The 15065-nt window shown below is 35.4% G+C and overlaps 1 long non-coding RNA gene across 1 annotated transcript in view; it reads left to right on the top strand.

The window, feature by feature from the left end:
* The window catches only part of LOC102015166, a 95636-nt gene extending 81440 nt beyond the window's left edge, over positions 1–14196 (top strand). Inside the window, exon 5 of the long non-coding RNA XR_259172.2 lies at positions 13933–14196. This is a non-coding gene — a long non-coding RNA (uncharacterized LOC102015166). The remainder of the gene's footprint in view (positions 1–13932) is intronic.
* The last annotated feature ends 869 nt before the right edge of the window (positions 14197–15065 follow it).

The following is a 15065-nucleotide window of genomic DNA, read 5'->3' as shown; positions in this document are numbered from 1 at the left end:
ATATCAGAGGATCAAATGTCCAACAGCTTGCATGTATTTGTTATTATGTATAGACAACATTCAGAAGAATTTCATTTATTAGAGATCCCTGAATAGATTTGTCATTCTGTGTTACTAACTTTCACCCAAATATCTGAAAGCAGAGGATTAAGATTTAATATTGTCTCTCTTTTAGGTATTTTCCAAAGTTAATGTGATTTATTAAAATAAGTAGCTATGACACTAAAATGGAGGTAAGAAAAAGCCAAGATTTCAAAAACACTAGAGACCAAATAAATTGACAATCACTGTTATTAACTCATAGGATTATTTGCTTCTTTAAGGTTGACTTAGTACTTAAAATTTCAGCATAGTTTTTTTTCTGCACTAAATTTGAAAGAACATTAAAATGTTATTTTCTGTAAAAGGATGAAAAATCCTAAAAAACTTCAGCTTGCTGTACAAGCCTAATTATTTTCCTTTGCAAATAACATGTTCGGTTGAAACTTTCCTATTTAGTGAAAAAATGAACTGTAAAAAGGTAAACAATGTAAATTAGTTTTTAAAAGACTTTTTAAATTTGTGGAAGAGTAGTTGTTCATAAATAGTTCAGTCACTTCTCTCTATTGAGAGTTTTAATTCCACTGGGTAAACTGGTTGCTCATATTAATGTTCTCTGCATAAATGCTGTAATTGTACAAAAATAACTGTCTTGACATTGCATTTCTGAAATGCAAGTTTTATTGATTTGCTCAATTTTATATTCTACATAGAGGTAAGCATATGTGTTTGAATTGCCTTTATATTTTAGCAACATAAAAACAAATTTATTTTTAAAACCTCACAACTAATTTCCTTGATATTTAAGCTTCTTTTCTTTTATTTTAAAAAGAAACATCGTGCAGGTAACAAGTCAGTGGACAACACATCTCAGAAAACCTGCTTGTTGCCCAGCTTGGTCCACCTTTAGGGCACAATGTATAGAAGGATGAAAGAGACACAGATATGAAAAGAGAAGATGCTATTTTTAGTCCCATATCTGTTACAACTCTGTCTCTCTCCTAGGCAGGGGAGAAAACACATTGAGGATTTGTTGTAAATACAACGTTGTGTTGAAAAGAACAGTGGTCAAAAGGACAACAGGACCATTTACATGGCCGTAGAAATGAGAGTTTTCTTTTCGTCATTTCTCTTTGTTGTAAGACTATACTCCTATTTGGTTGAGTATCCTAGTGTGACAGAAAGAACATGGAATTTGGGTTCATACAGACACACCTGTGTTATAATTCTAGTTCTTTTGTTATTTACGAGCTGAGCGATGTCAGTCAATGTACTGTATTTACCTCCCTGAACCTTAGTTTCCTCATTTCTAAAATGGGATCAATAATACCTACTGAGAAGGGGTGATATATGAAGAGTCGGGGACATAGCAGATTTTCAATAAACATTACCTTCATCTTCTTCTGGTGACCTGCACTCTAAACCTTACCTTCTAAGGTAGCATATCACAGTACTTCCATGAACATCACATCTGCATGTGGCACATGTGTTTCACCAACTCTACCAAAGCAAAGTCCCTCACAGGATAGTTGCTACATCCTCTGTGAGCCTTAGGAAAACATAAGAAGCCTTGGAAGCTCTTTGGTGATGATTCTTTAGCTTCTTTGCTAATTGTGTTTTATCCAGATAATCTTTGTATACTAATATACGTCATGCCTTAAAGTTATTAGTTAAATAAAAGACTTCACTTAAAATTACATATCAGTTTTATATTCTTCCTATAGCAATACAAAATATAAATACAAAATATTACTTTAAGAGGAAGGATTTTTTTCTTTTTTTCATGAACATTAATAATTATAAGATGGCATTAAGGTAGTTTTAACATTTTCCTTGCAACTACTACAAAATTTCTTACTTTTGTTTATATATCTATCTTGTGAATATTTACCTCTTCACAAACACCCTTATGGTATTTATCTGCTGCATATCAGTTGACTGTTGCTTGTAAAAGTCTTCTCTGTGCAGGTTGGGCGCCCTACAGACTGGGTTCTTCATCACCAATTGTCATTTCTGTATTGCTATCTTATAAGGTCTTTGTAACACAACTTCCCAGATTGTGCAACATCTTTACTGTCTTTAAGAACTTTGCTTCACCTTTAACCTCTTTACTCTGAAGAGATTGCTTTCTTTTGATGACTTCCAAGTTGCCTCTATCCTTCATTTTTTTAAAAGTTTTTTCCAGTACCTGGGATTGAACTCACAACCTTGTGTTTGCCGGGCAGGCGCTGTGCCGCTGAGCTAAATCCCCAGCCCTTATGCCTCTATCCTTCAATTCATTTTATGTTTTACTTCATACAGCCCATGCCCAGTGGCATTCAGTGAATGAATGTTTCCTGTTTTATCCCACAGTGTATCTATAAAGAAAAATGTATGTTGCCTTTCTGCTTCCTACCATTTAAATCAAAGTTCATTGACCTGGATTCAAGACCTTGTTCACCCTTTTCTGCCTTCTTGAATGAATGTGAAGGAGAACTAAGTGCAGAAGAATGCTGAAATACTGTTCAGGCTACTCAGAATCATCAAATTTTGTTGTGTCTTACAATGATCTAAAATATCATTCTTAGTCATTCTTACCCAATCCCAACTCTAGAACTGACAGATGCGGAAGAAATATTTACTTCTTGTTTGTAGTATTCTCTCTCTGTTGTTGGACTTCAGGTTTTGTTTTGTCATTCTTACCCAATCCCAACTCTAGAACTGACAGATGCGGAAGAAATATTTACTTCTTGTTTGTAGTATTCTCTCTCTGTTGTTGGACTTCAGGTTTTGTTTTGTTTTGTTTAACTACCTTGCTAGTCTAGTCTTCATTATATTAACTTCTTTCTATTCAGACTCTATTTATTTTCACATTGAGGACAAAGCTGATTTTCTATCAGATAAGAATTTTTAAAATGTTTAAGGCAAGAAACATGGAGTAAATGCTTATTATTTACCAGCTGTTCCTTTCCAAGGATTAACTCTCCCATTGCTATGGCAGATCACATTATTGTTATCTTTTTGTAGAATAGGTAATAGATCCTTAAGACCCATTTGCTCTTGGTGACACAACCAGCAAGTGGAAGAATTATAATGTGAACTCAGATCCACTTGCTACCAGGTAGAAAAGTTTCTGCTCATGCTGAAAATTGAGACAGTTGGTAAAATGTGGACTTCAATACTTTGCTAAATCACTGATTTAGGAATGTAGTGAGACTGGAAATCGGCAGCATTACCATCCTACCCTTCTGACTCTTTTCTGTATGTCTCGGGGCTGGAGCATGGCTCCTGGGGATGGGTTTCACCCATCTGGCTTTGATCAGATGGGTGGCCATTCTGGTGATGGACCTCACTAACATCTGGAAGAACCCAAGTACACTCTGTTCTGTGGGAAAACCTGAGTCACTGCCCCCTTTACCTCCCCCGCACTTCCCTTTTGGTGTAAAGATATTTCTAAGCTACAACTGCACGAAGCAGGTCTGAGCCAGGGACTAACCCTGCCTGTGCCACACTCCGGTTCTCAATTTTCCATGCAATAATGATGCTGCCATGCTGGTGCTATTGTTTGCAGGGCAAGCTTTACTTCCTACCTCCTTTTAATTCTCCACATCTTCTGCTTCCTTCTCATTTTTTTTTCTAACCATGGACTCCTTACTCATGCATACAAGTTCAACCTAGAGATGCACTTTGCTAATAAGTTACCCTTTGAAGCTTTCAGAATCTTGTAATAAATGGAAATGTTCTTCTGTAGTCAGATAGTTTTCTTACCCCACAGTAATCTGATGCAGCACTTTGCCTTGGCTTCCAGTCCTTTCTTGCTGTGACCCAGATCTGCAATTACCCTGAGGGAAGCAGTGAGTTCAGAAGTTCGACTTACTTATTCAATATTCCTTGGGTTACTTTGAAAGTGCAGTTTAATTTGTGACTGTAATTGAAAGAACTTATAAATGCTATCAGAGGCTAAGTGATTAAAGTTTAGGAAGATAACATTTCCCATCTGCACACAGAGTTGTGGTTTACTTCAGAGCTGGTGGTTTTTTCTCCTCAAATGGTACTTTGGCTCTTGAACTCCTACCAGCTTCAGCAGGTGGATGGATGGAGAGGAGAGGCATCTAGAGTGTTCCATTCTTGGTCTTCTGGGAAAGCTTCTGAAGGAAATTGCTGAATAACAATTACATCACATCCATATTAGATCTAAGGACACTTTGTGAGAGGTTGTTAAGAGGCCAACCAAGTAAAACATGGTTTATTGCATCTGGGAGCAAGAAGTTTGTGGGAAAGTAAAGCTTCTTTTGGGAAAGCATCGAGCTGGGGATCTAAAATCATTGTGCATCCACAGTGCATTAGATTGGGTCATTCATGCATTCAGGCATTCCATAAGCATTTGTTGAACTCCCACAGATATTCTTCCCTACCCTGAAAATACAAAGGCCAATACAACATAAATTTTGTCCTAGAGAAAGAAAAATTAACATCTGCTGGGAATCAACACTGTGAATAAAACATGATTTCAGAAATTTGTGTGTATTATTTAATTCTCTAAACAACTCTCAGAAGTGGGTATCACTAACTGGATTCTACAGATAAGAAAATCAAGGTTCAGAAAAGTATTGGGTTGGGCTTCCAGCCAAGACTCTCATTCTGACGCTAGAATTTTCCTAGAGACTTGTGTAGAAAGGTACTTGTGCAAATTAAGTTGTGAATATTTGAACTTTGAAGAATGTATAGTAGAAGCTTGATAGGGCTTGGTTTCATAGAATTGGTGGTCTATTAGCTGGATGTTAAAAGGTAAGAACAGTAGGACAGGACAAGATAGGGAAGAGCATTCAAGAAAGATGAGCCCTGCAAGCCGGGATTTGGTTTACGCATCTTCTTATCAATGTCTCAGTAGGTGGTCATCTTTTGGTGATATCTAAGAGTGGCCTTGTTTTGGTTGCCTCCTATTGAAACTGACTCTAAAAGATTGAAATCTTCAGTATCTAACTGTTTGTATTTCAGAACCTTAGGATTGGCTACACAATTTGTGAAACTCTTTGTTCAAAAATTAAGACTTCCAAAATAACAATAGCAAAACATGAATCCAAGCATGGAGCCCTTCTGCATGGTCATGAAATGGCTGATTAGGAGTCACATCAGAGCTATGCATAAATACTCTATTCAAGTTTAGTTCATTTCTAATGCACATATCCCATTCCTAAGAATGTGTTTATCCTCATCTTAAGTACAACTTTATGGAGCACATGGGGCCTTAATTTTTTCTTTCTTCATCATGGGATGTTTTATTCATTTAAATATCTGAAACATAGAGGCCATATAATCTGGCTCAAGAAATAAAGGCTTAAAGTATAACTAAAGTTTTTCTCATATATTTCTTAATCATCTTCTCCAATCCAACCTCATCTGAAGGCACTACTGTTATAGAATTTGGTGTTTTGATATTCCTTTATATTTTTACCTTATTTATACATGTCCATTGAATATACAGAACATTTTTATTTATTTATAGAACAAATACTTATCAAACTCGTATTATATAATATTCTATGCTCTGGACAGCACAACCAAAAGAAAAATCTTTTGTATTAACAATAAGAACAGTTATAAGAACAGCTTGATTTTATATGTGTGGTTTTTTAAACTTTTTATGTGACACAAAAATAAACTCTACTATGGGAAAATGTGTCATGTTTTTGGATATGAAAATTTATCATCAATATGTCAATTCTCCCTAAGTTTATTTATAAATTTAATGAGATTCAAAAGAAAAATGACAACTTCCCTCCTCCACCCTGGTCCTTGTAGGTTGATTCTAATGCATGTAAATTAGAAAGAACTGTCATGAAGAATATAACTAAACAGGGTATGGATGAGATCTGTTATGTATAAAAGCATATAAAATTTCAGTAATTAAAATAAAATTAATGGATAAATATAAACATATCCGTGGAAAAATACACATGGAAATTTAGTATCTGATAAAGGTGTCATTTAAATCTTAGAAGCAAGGATAAAATTTTTCATAAAATACAGAAATTTGAAACAAGTGGAGTGGGATTACACTTGTGGAAGAGAATTTGATAGTATCTAGCAACACTACAAGTGCTTTAATCCTTAAACCTGATGTTGATACTTCTAGAAATCTATACTAAAGATATAAGAAAATACATAAACAATGTCATATAGGCCAGGTTATTGATTATGGTGTTATTTGGCAGCTGAGCATTTGGCAAAAGAGAACTGAGGAGGAAACTCAGTATGCACATCCATACAATGGAATATAATACAGGTTTTAAAGAGAAAAGGGATATTTTTCTTTGCATTACTGTTATGATAAGAAGATATACTCTTTATCCAAAATATAATGGGGAAAATGTAGTACATGCAGAACAACTTGTATTGTTTATTGACTTTTGAGTAAGATAAATGAGGAAATTATTTGTTCATACAAACTCTTGAAGGGTAAAGCATCTGAAAACATTGACTTACAAGGGGCATGACAGAGAAGAATAGGGGAGGCAGTAAGGGAGGGAAGACTTCTCTAGGTGTCCTTTCACTTTGTTGTAACTCTTGAATCAAGTAAATTTACTGTTGCCTGTAACACACACACACATGCACACACGCATGCACACATACACACACACATACACTTCAGTTTCATTACAAATTCCTGATATTGAAAGCACATAGAAAAAAAATAAGCAAATGTTACTGGTTCTTATTTTGGTAATAGAAATAGAAAATGTATTGCAAGTTATTTTAGAAGATACATAATTTTAACTGTGTCTTGCTAACTGTGTGGATTCCAAAGACAAGAGTTGCAAAGACACTTTAAACTCTACTTGGTATTTGTTATGGCTTATATCTAGGTATCCCCCAAAGCCTCATGGTCTCATACCTGGGGCACTTGGGAGGTGACAGGAGCATGGGTATGTGATGCTGGATTAGCCCACTGATGAGTTTAGAGTTGGGTGTGACAAAGCCCAGTAGGAGGAGGTGGGTTGCTGTGGGGCTGATCTGGAGGGATATGGATATATGTATCCCTTCTCTTCCCTGACGGCCGCTGCTTCCTGCCTGCTCTGCCATGAACTGTTTCTCCTCTGCCATGCTGCCCTGCCTTGGAGCCAGCTGCTTAAAGACTGAATCTTCTATAAGCTGTGAGCCAAAACAAACGCCTTTAACTTATAGGTATCAAATATTCTGTCCCAGCAATGAGAAAGTAACTAGACAGTATTTTAATCTTTTAAAATTTATTTTAGGATAATTATAGATCCTTTTGCAGTTGTAAAAAATTGCTTCTTTGCCCAGTTTTCTTCATAGTAATTTTTCGTGTAACTGTAGTACAGTGTCACAAGCAGGGCATTGATATTGACAGAATCTACTCAGGTTTCTCCAATTTTGCACATATGGGTGGATTTGTTTTGTTTTTGTTTGGTTTGGTATTTTGAGACAAAGTCTCACTATGTCATTCAGGCTGACTTTGAACTCAATATGTAGCCCAGGCTGGCCTCAAACTCGTGACAGTCTTCCTGCCTTAGCCTCCCAAGTGCTGGGATTTCAGGTGTGTGCCACCATGCCCCGCTGAGTGGGTTTGGTTATAGTGATTTTATCACATGTGTACATTCCTGTAAGCACCAACACAGTCAAAATACAGTAGAGTTCCATCAAACGATTAATTATATTTTATGATCACAGTTAGTATTCTCTTTTTCACGAAACCACTGAACTGTTCTCTGTCTCTAATATTTTGTCCTTTCAAAAATGTTATATAAATAGAATTGTAAAATGTAATTTTCGGAGACTGATATTTTTGAGGCAGGGTCTCACTATGTACTTCCAGCTGGCTGTGAAATCACTATATAGTAGCCCAGGCTGGCATGAAGCTTTTGGTTATCCTCTTACTTCAGCATCCTGAGTCCTGGGATTACAGGCGGGTACCACCATGCCTGGCTTGAAATTGATTTTTTAACTCAACATACCTCCCTTAGGATTCATCCAAGTAGTCTCATATTATCAGTAGTTCATACCTTTCTTTACTGAGTAATATTAGAAACTTTGGTTGTATGACAGTTTGTCAAATCATTTGTCTGTTTAAAGACAACTGGGTTATTTTCAGTTTTTGACTATCATAAATACAGATAATAAAACATAATGTATAAGTTTTTGTGAAATACACTTTTATTTCTCTGGGATAAGTGTCAGAAATATAATTTCTGAGTAATTTGGTAAATACATATTTAAGAAAGAAGTTTGTACCAGGCATGGTGGCACATGCCTGTAATCCCAGCAGTTGAGAGGCTGAGGCAGGAGGATTGTTGTGAGTTTGAGACCAACCTGGCTACAAAGTGGGCTCAAGGCCAGCCTGAACTGTATAGCAAGACTCTGTCTCAAAACGACAAAAAAAAAAAAAAAAAAAAAAGAAGAAGAAAAAAGAAAAAAAAGGAAGAGTTTGTATGTTTGCAAGAAACTGTTATACTCTTTTCAGAGCTGAATATACCATTTTTATAAACCCACTCATAGTGTTTGGGTCATCTAGTTCCTCATAGTTTTCCTTATTCCATATTAATCACTGTTTTTATTTTAGCCATTTGTATAGATGTATAGTAGTATCTCATTGTGGTTTGATTTGCATTTTCCTCATGGCCGATGCTGAGCATCTTTTTGTGTGTTTATTTACCGTATATCCATCCTCCAATAAATAGCTTTTCATGTCTTTGGTACACTTTCTAGCTGGATTTTTCTTGTTTTTATTTTTGTTATTTATTGTTGAGTTTTGAAATTTCTTTACATGTCTTAGATATCAGTCCTTTGTCAGTACATAGCTTAATTTTGATGTAATCTAATCTGTCATTTTTTATATCATGGATGATACTTTCCATGTTAAATGTAAGGCCTTTTGTTCTAGCTCTAGAGACTAATGATTTCTTATTTTTAAAATGTTTTGTAATTTTATATTTCACTCACAAATCTGAGATCCATTTCAACTTAATTTTTGTATAATGTGTGAAGTTTATGTTGAGTTTCTTTCTTTTTTTTAACCTCAGAACGTCCATTTGTACCTATACCATTGTTAGAAGTCCGTCCTTCCTCCATTGAATTACTTTTATCAGAACTCAGTTGGGTATATTTGTGTGGTTCTATTTCTGGCTTTCTATTCTGTTTCATTGATCTGTGTGTCTATTCCTTTGCGTATACCATGCTGTCTTAATTACTGTGGCTGCATGGTAAGACTTGACTTTGAGCAGAGTGATTCTTCCCACTTCATTCTTCTTTCTCAAAATTATTGCAGTCAGTCTAGGTCCTGTTCATTTCTACAATAAATTTTTGAATAGTTGTGGCTATATCTAAAAAAAAACTTTGCTGGCAGTAGTTTAACATTTAAAAAGTAATACTGTATTGTTAATGTTATGTTCTCTTTTCATTATTGAATAAAATAATGACTATGTTATTATAACACAGTACAGCTATATTTTAGTATAAGTTAGAATGTATAAAAGAATAGAATAAAATAGGGGAAAATATAAGGTGGAAATTGCCTGGCAAATATCAGGATAAAGTCATGAATTTTAAGTATATAGCTCTGTTCACTGAAATTACTTAGAAACAATTTCACCCTAGTAACCATAATTATCCATAGAACTAGGGTTGTGTCCTCTAATACTATTTTTCGTGGAGAAATGACTGACTGGAAATGTGGGTCAAGGACAGTACAAGGTGGTCCTGAGACATCTAATTATGCCTAAAATCAAGGAGGCTTCAAAGATTAATGGAGTCATGTCAAAGAACCCAGGAGCCAACTCAGAGAAACTCCCAATGGCCAAAATTGTGACAATATTCATAAAAAAGAATGATTATTACAATTGATGAAATTGCATTTATTCAGCACAGATCATTGAGACCAAAAGAGAAAGAAGCATTGAAATTCATTTGTCATAATTTGAAACTGTTATTAAACCAGCTTTTCACTTTGAAAAATGGAAATAAAAAGGGAGGATCTAAGTGTGCTTTCACACTTTTGTTGTGGTACCTGAACCTCAGATTTAACAAAAGGTCTTGCTGTACTTTAGCAAATTATCATTTTGCTGTCCTTCCAAAGATTAGTACTGGTGTTAAGACCATTGGGTAAGTGACTGTTGGGAGACAAATGCTTCAATGATGCTTATGGCAGGCAGAAAAATGTCCTCTCTCACCCTGAGGATTGTCACACTCTGGCTCTGACATCTGTGACTATGACATCTTCTATAACAGGAGGAAGTTTGCAGATGTGATTGAGCCAAAAGAGATTATAAAAGGAAGGCAAAAGGAACTGAAAGAGTAAATAAGGTCCAAAAGGTAAAATAGAAATTGTGAAAGGGGAAGAAACTGCTCAAAAGGAAAGAAAAACTGGGATAGGGAAAAGAGAAAAGAAAGAAGGGGAAAAAAGATATGTACGTATACACAAGATAGCCAAGATAATTGTACTACTAATTTCTATTAGTTCATTGAAAGGAACAGTTAGTGCTTATATTGTTTGATCAATTTTGCATGCATATATCTGGCGATCTGAGCAACTACTTTAAGATAACAATATGCAATATACTAACCATTTTTAATTTCCTATCACCTTGTTTTGAAATTCTGTATCATTTTTATTGTGTCTTTAAATTCTCTTTAAAGCAAAAAAAAAGAAGAGAAAGGCAGGCAGGTCACAGGATGAAAGACCTGATAAAAGCAAAGGTCAAAGTGCTGCAGGTTACTGAGCTAAGCAATACGAACAGCCCCTGAAAGCAGGAAAAAGCATGACATGGATTCTCCCCCGGAACCCTAACCCTCCCCATCCATTTGAGACTTCTGAGCGCTACTTTCACAAGATAATAAATTTGTGTTATTTTAAGCCACTGAGTATATGATAATTTATTAACTACAATGGAAGACCGATACAATCCTATAGGTACACCAGACAGCCCACTTTGTACAGGTAGACAGTGCAAAGATCAGGTTGTCATTAATTTAACTCACCATCATTCAGTTTTACCATGATTTGAATCTGACCAGGTTCATAGAATTCACTGGAAATCCAGGGACTAGAGAAACAAACTAAATAACACTGAAAAATTCAGGAAATGTTAGGACAAGTAGTTCTATCTGTTCAAGTATGACATCAAGAAAATTCAGGCGCCATTAATTGCACTGAGGAATACTGAGGACAGATCTAGTTTGCAAGGGCAGCTGGCGGGGAGTGTCTGGAGGTGTTGTTTGGGAACCTATTAGAAGTCCAAGTGGAGAAGTCCTATTAGAAGTTTGATTTGGAATTTAGAGAACAGGCTGAAGATCATCTAGTAGTCATTAGTGTGTGGGTGGTATGTGAGCCCATGAAAAGAGGCAAGATAAAAAAGAAATACACATTTCTCAGGTAAAGAAATACAAATGGCAAATAAATGCATGAGAAAATGTTCAACATCATTAGTCATTTGAGAAATGCAAATTAAAACAACGTTGAGATTTCATCTCACCCTAGTAAGAATGGCTAGCATTAAGAAATCAATGAATAAAAAATGCTGGCGAGGCTGTGGAGAAATAGGAACCCTTCTCCACTGCTGGTGGGAATGCAGACTGGTGAAACCACTGTGGAAATCAGTTTGGAGATTTCTCAGCAAACTAGGTCTAGAGGTCCCATTCAAGCCAGCTATTCCCCTTCTAGGTATTTTCCCAGAAGATCTGAAAGCATCATATCACAGCTATATATGTGCACCCATGTTCATAGCAGCACAATTTGTAATTGCTAAATTGTGGAAGTAATGCAAATGTCCATCCACTGAGGATTGGATAAAAAAAGTTGTGGTACTTTTATATAATGGAATATTACTCAGCTATAAAGAAAGATAAGCTCGAAGCTTTTATAGGTAAATGGTCACAACTAGAGACCATACTCATAAGTGAAATAAATCAGACCTGCATGTGTAAGCAACATATTGTCTCGCTAGTGTAACACCTGAAAGAGTGAATAAACACTAAGAGGTATGATAGACATTGTGAAATGAAAGGAAAATGCTCAAAAGAAAAGGGCAACTGGGGTGTGGGAAAAGAGAAGGGAAAGAAGGGGAAATTATGTAAGTATGTATATACAGGATAGCTAACATAGTTGTACTACTGTCTTCTACTGCCTTACTGAAAAGAACAGTTAATGATTACTTGTTTAATGAATATTGCATGTCTCTATTTGTTTTCCTGAGAAACCACTTTGAAGATTTCAATACATAATACAACTACCATTGTTAATTTCTTACAACTTTGTCTGTAACTCTGTATTGCCTGTATTGTTCTTATGCTATTTTGTAAAGGGATGTCTGTTTGTTAATATGTTTTTCTCCTTTTATTTTTAAAATAAATATAAAAAAGAAATAGTGGGAATGATAAGACAAAAATGTCTTATGGAATATTCTTTTGACCTTCCAGCATTAACAAATCTTGAAATAAAATGGAATGAGAAAAGAAACTAAGAACTTGCCAGTGATGTAGAAGAACACCTAGGAGATTGTGATTAGAAAACCCAATGTAATATGTATTGAACTAGGGAGAGAGTAATCAAATGTGACAAATTTGTATCAAAATATTGTATAGCATAAGTGTTTTGTAAAATGCTGTTTTAGTCAACGGTATGAGATTCATCCAGGATGACAGGTTTATTTTCAGTGCTTTAAAGTGATGCAAGTTTATTTTCATTGTTTTAAAATGTATCAGAAGTGTTTCTCAACTTATTTATGTTTATCTATTGATGACTATTTACTATGTCAAAAATGTTTTATGAATATTCATGTAACATGTCTTATTTTGTGCATAAATGAAATTTCTTCAGAGAACTATTTCTAGGATAATTGTGGTGTCATCTGGCACAGACAAGTTCAGTCCAACTATATACACACCTTCCTCAGTTGCTGTTGGTTCTAGGACCCCATTTGGATAGGAAAATTCATGGGTGTTGTAGTCCCTTATATGGAATGGTACAGTATTTTCATCTAACTATAGACATCCTCATATATATATAAAATCATTTTTAGATTACTGGTAATATCTAATGAAGTGTAAATTCTACATAAATAGTGGTTCTACTGTATTATTTAGGGAATAATAATAGGAAAAATGTACGTGTTCAGTAGAGACTCAATTTTCAAATATTTTGATCTATAGTTGGTGGAACCCACAGACGGTAGTGCCAGTTCACTTTCAAAGTTGTATTATAAACTTGCCTTCTCACATCAGCAAATGACACTTTTAAATTTTGTCAGACTTTTATGTTTTCCCTAAGTTAATAGGTATGCAATGGAATCTAATATTTTTCATTTCCATTTTTGTTATTACTAGTGAAGTTGAGAGTTCTTTTCATATTTTGGTCTTCATTACCATGTACTAAATACTAATATATTTTGCTCACATGTCTATTTAAATGTCTTTTTAAAAATTGCCTTGTAGGAGGTATTTATGTATTCTAGATATTAATCCCTTGATGAATACATGCATTGCAAGTATTGCTTCCTTAGAGTCTGAGTCATAGCTACACACTTCTCTTTTTAGGAGTATATATTGATTATGCAGGATAGAGGTTTCACTTTGCCATATTCTTACTCGAACATAGTGTTAGGGGCCCCTGTAGTGAGTCCCCAGTTTCGTACAAGATGTTACAGCACACGATGAAAAGAAAGAGCAAGAGACAAATTGTAATGCAGCAGGGATCTGGGATGGCCAGTTGTTCATGGGGAACAAAAGGCCATGAGGCAGCCAGGACCTCGGTATTTATTGATCACATTTACACTGAGGAAAATGGTGAGGGGTTATCGGATGACTCAGAGAGCAGCGATCTTAAGCTAATGAGGATCTTTATGTGGATGGGGATAGTAGGGAGAGATGGCAGGTTAATAAGAAGTTTGTCTTTTCCTCCAGGGTGAAATCTTTTATTATTACTACTCAGTTCTCAAGGATCCATGATGTCCTCAGCAGGTGCAATCTTGCCCTGGGGCAACACAGCATCAGGGACGCTTAAGACCTCAGCTGTGACCACACACACGGAGTTACGTTTCTGCATACCATAGCTGACTTGCACAGCAAGATATAGGTGTCAGACAAGGCCTAATCACAATTTAATTATGGAATGATTTCCCCCAAAATTATATAGAATGGCCCTTGGCAATATAACATAAATTGATCATTTTCACCCTCTCATTAATTCCCCTCCGTCCTTTCTTCTCTGATCCCCCATTTTAATAATCTATTTTGGGGCTGGGGATTTAGCTCAGCGGCACAGTGCCTGCCTGGCAAACGCAAGGTTGTGAGTTCAATTCCCGGTACGGGAAAAAAAAAACAAAAAAGATTAAAAAAAAATCTATTTTGTATTTTCATGTTATCTTTTAAAATTAATTTCTTTAGCTTTTTAGATTCCACATATGAGAGAAAATGTGATATTTGACTTTTGAGCATGGCTTATTTCACTCTAAGTGAAGACTGGACTTACGTCACTTTTTTTTTTTTTTGGCTTTTCTCCAGTACCGGGAACTGAACTCACGACCTTCCGCTTGCCAGGCAGGCGCCGTGCCGCTGAGCTAAATCCCCAGCCCCTTTATGTCACTTTTCATTGAACCATATGAACAAAAACTTTACATTTCTGTGATGTTGAAATATTCAGAATTTTTTTGATGTCTCATTTTTCGGCATTTCTAAAATATAGCTAATAATAGTGCCTACTTCACAATGTTATGATTCAATGAAATAATGCATTTAAAGCACTTAGCATGCAACTGTTAATTTTGGCTTAGTAATTATTTACTGCTACTATTATTGTATCCCTTATTATGCAAAGAGCTGTTTGGAGAAAGAAAATACTTTTATGTCTGGGAATTAAGAATGGAGTGACTATGAAGATTTACAATTCTGTCACATACTCATTGCCAAATATCTGTAGGACTACTTCTGGACTCTTTTCCAATAGGACCCTCGATTAATTATTATATCTTAGTTAATAAAACAATATTATACATCTTGATATATGGTAGAGAAAATCTCTCCTTGATCATTTTTCA

The sequence above is a fragment of the Chinchilla lanigera genome, unplaced genomic scaffold (assembly GCF_000276665.1).
Source record: "Chinchilla lanigera isolate Chin_1 unplaced genomic scaffold, ChiLan1.0 scaffold00002, whole genome shotgun sequence".
Lineage (NCBI taxonomy): Eukaryota > Metazoa > Chordata > Mammalia > Rodentia > Chinchillidae > Chinchilla > Chinchilla lanigera.
Note: the sequence above shows the minus strand (reverse complement) of the source record. Positions and strands in the feature narration are given on the sequence as shown.